Below are 3,973 nucleotides of genomic sequence, written 5' to 3' on the forward strand. Positions count from 1 at the left end.
TCTGGAGACAGCTTGGGTTGTCAGATCCAGTGTGTGCTACCGTCATCTAGTGGTTTGTGGTCAGGAATTCTGCAAACCATCTTACATTATATGATACAGCCTCCAACAACAAAGACTTTCTAGCCCAAATGTCAGTAGTATCAACAGTGTATAATAGGCATCTAAAATTGGAAACCTTCACAAATAATTTTTGTAATCATCCATGTTTTTCAAATAAATGCCATTTAATGATAAAGGTGAATTCCCTGGGCTACAAATGATCAATTTATAATTCCACAGTGTCCAGTGTCCTAAACCAAAGAGTTTGGACAGAATAGTGCAGATGGTAATAGACAAGTTCAGTAAAATCATAGTGTTCTTTACTTTTTCTCCCCCAACTTTTTAATTCTGAATTCATGGTTATGTAAAATAGCATAGATTTCATTCATTGAATACAATATACCTTAAAAAGAGATGACCTTTATCTGCAGTTCATACCTCAGCATTACTTTTCTAGGTATTTTGCAGAAGCAATTATATTTACAAAAGGTCCATTTCATAACACAATCTGGTAACTAGATCAAATGAAAACAAATCAAAGAGCTCAAGGTCTGCTGCTGAAATATTTTAAAATGCCTTAAAACAGGGTATTTACACCTACAGATTGGCTTTAAAAAACGAGGTAAATATCTAGTGCATCCCTGAAAATAATTATACTGCCAACGTGCCTTTTTTATGAGGTGTAAGAATAAACCAATTGATTACTAGATTTACACAAGTCAATTATTATCTATTAAAATTTGGTTGTAGGACAAGGAGACTTACTCCATATACATTTTTAATGTTCCCCAGAATTAACTTGTGCTGACAGTATCAGTGCACCCATTACTGGTGACAGACGCCTTCCTACTCTGTTTTGGTATCAGGACAAAAGTAGGAATGGAGAAGAGGTTTAGAAAGATTTTCGGTATGGTTACCATGAGATTTAGCAGTAAATAAGCAAACACAAAAGGAATGAATGGTTAAACCCCCCACTGAACACATTAAGGGAAGGATTTCAAAAGTTAAACCACTTCTCTCCCCCATTAGTTTATTTTTGGTAAATGTAAGAAAAATTCATTTTCTACAAAGAAAAACTGCTTCTAAATGATAATTTGAAAATCTTAATATATACTATAAATTTAAAAAGACCCAAAAGTAACAGAGGAATGGGAGTAACAGATTAGGTACTGTAACTTTAAAAAGGCTTGCCTAAACCAAGAAGCAGCACACACACATATCTAATTTGTGCAAACTAAAAATGTGTATAAATAGTACAATACTGTGATACTGGATCATGATACATCACCTGTACACATAGCTGCTACTGCTGTTAATAAACCTTTGAGACACAGAGTTTTATGCCCAAGAAGATATCATTAAGTCTTTAAAATCTTCTCTTCCTCCTTTATGGGAGGATATTTCTAGACACTAATTTTCCCATCTAATATTCGAATATAGGAAAAAGATTCCACATGGTGCTTTAATTGATGAGACCTCAAGTGTTGTTTTCTCTCTTGAATTTTTGGACAGTGAACAGTCCATTGGAACCATACACAAATCCTATGACAAAGAGTTGTTACATTCAGTCTTTTGATGGTATTTGGTGATGAAGCTTTATGATATTTGAGCAATGTACTGAAGGGGATCCCATCTGAGTTAATACTTTGTCCAATGACTGTAGAGGTCAATTCAGATGAAGTTCTATCCAGCAAGGAGTATTTGTTACCATCTGCCTTCGGTATTCTGCTCCCCACCCTTTCACAAAACTCATTCTCATGGTGCACATTCTGGTTAGCTGGTACATGGCTTCAAAATCCTGATTAACAGACTGAGTCAGAAGAGCAGCAAATTCCTGGTTGGTGAAGATCTTCAGATTACAGCCTAGTGGAATTTTACACACTGTTGCAGGCTGCCAGCTGTATCTCTAATTACAATCAGGGCTCTGCACAAAGATTGCACTATCACTTAGGTGCTCAGCAAAAACTTCCCCACCTGTGTAATATAAGCACACTCCTCTTCCTATATGCCTTCTTGTCATTTCTGTTGTAGCACTTCCATTGGCATTGCAGAGTGAACCTAAACAGAACCTCTCTGAACTTGAAGGATCTGTAAAACCATCTACAAAAAAGTGAGGGCTGTGATGCATGGAAGGTCTCTACATCCCTCTGGTTTAATTCATAATATGCTATTGAACACCAAAATGTAGGTTCTGAGTAAGTAACTGGCTGCAAATCCAAGCTATGATTAACTGGGGAAAGAGTATCAGCAGATAGTTCTGCTGGAGATCCTGTCCATGCTTTGATTCAACTGTTGATCACTTGTTTCTCCATGCTCACTGATACATCCAGTAATATAATTACTGGGATGTAATTACTCTGTGGCTTAATTCCTGCTAGGAAATTAGTGTTTTCTGGAATGGAGTGGACATAATCTTCTAGAGGTGGTAATTCTGTTAGGATCTCAGTGTGCTGAGATGCAAATACTGAGGCAAAACTGGTGTCTCAACTCTCTGATAGTGCTAAGGGTTTAGGCACACTGCATCCTTTTTAAGGTTAAAAGCATATTCACAGGTTTCTATTGCTTTGATGACTGTGAAATTCATCAGGATGATTGTGAAGATCAGGCCAGCACCGTAACCAACAGTATTTAACATGTGGCAATCCTTTTCTATGAGATATCCTTTTCTAAGAGACCTGGTTTGGTCAGAGAAGCTGTAAAGGCCTGTTGTATCCCACTGATCTATGGTATTTTGTGTACTCAGTCCCCAAATTTCAGAGCAAGTGCTTGGTATGGTAACACATTTAGTATTACAATTTTGAGTGGTGATAGCCTTCTCAAGCTCATCTAGTTATCCTGTTTTCTTTAACTGCTTTCTCACACCACTTTCCTTCCTGCCCATTATGCTCTCCTCCACCTGCGCCTCTAGATCCCCCAGATGATTACTTCCATCCCAGCAGACTCTTCACAAATGGTGGAGTGAATGGCGAGATGGACGACATGTTCTTACCAAAGGCAGCAAACCACACTAAGAAATTAACCGCCTTTATCTATCCTGGCGAGGCTCCAGGTCCTGCCCCGTGAGACTCGGGGGTGAGGGAGGCGCGGTGGTGGTGGTGCGGGCTCTTTTGTTCCTTCCTCTTTGGAATGGGATGGGTGGGGGTGGGGTGGGGTGGGGCGGGGGGTCCCGGACCGCTCCTCGGTGCTCGCTGCTGCTGGCTGGCGAGTTTCTCTGCTGCCGCTGCGGCCGCACGGCTCATATTCTTAGAAGGAATCCTTTTATATGCTTTGTTAGCTAAGAACTGTTTTAAATCATTGGATTATAATTGCCCAAATATATTCATTCTATGACAAAGTATCTTTAGTTGAACATTTTGCTCTTTTGGAGCTTTTTAGATCTAGGCATCTGAGCTCCAAAAATATTAAAGGGGAGCGGGTCAGATCCTGAACATCCTTTTTCTTATTTATGCATAAACCACCTACAGTTCTCTTGTTATGAAAAGTCTTTGTCAGCACCATAAATTAGATATAGCATTGAATTAATTCCATTATGAAAATTAGATTTTCACAAATATTTTTATCAATCCCCCTTCTAGTCCTGCATGTTTCATATCCTTTGTCTCACAACACCAATTTAATCATTTTTTGTAGTTTTCATGGAACTCAGGTAAACAAAACAGAATGAATACCAGTTATTGCTAATAGTCTAATCCTCTTCTTTGAGGATTAAAATATTGGCAATCATTTATGTATTCTATGTGCTCCTTTCCTATTCTGTCTCCCATCTCTCTGCTCATAACCACAATCCTTAATTGATTGTGTTATTTATTCATTTACTTTAAATTTTTGTGGTTGAATGAGATTATTATCTAAACAGTATCTTATTTAGCATTATTTTTTTTAGATGCTATAGAAAAAGGTAACATGCCATGTGTAATCTTCTGGCACAAGTTTC

At 38.1% G+C, this 3,973-nt stretch overlaps 1 pseudogene; it reads right to left on the bottom strand.

Moving 5' to 3' along the window:
* Positions 1-1,603: 1,603 nt before the first annotated feature.
* Positions 1,604-2,674, bottom strand: LOC119535396 (annotated as a pseudogene).
* Positions 2,675-3,973: the final 1,299 nt, after the last annotated feature.

This window comes from Choloepus didactylus, chromosome 5 (assembly GCF_015220235.1).
Source record: "Choloepus didactylus isolate mChoDid1 chromosome 5, mChoDid1.pri, whole genome shotgun sequence".
Classification (NCBI taxonomy): domain Eukaryota; kingdom Metazoa; phylum Chordata; class Mammalia; order Pilosa; family Megalonychidae; genus Choloepus; species Choloepus didactylus.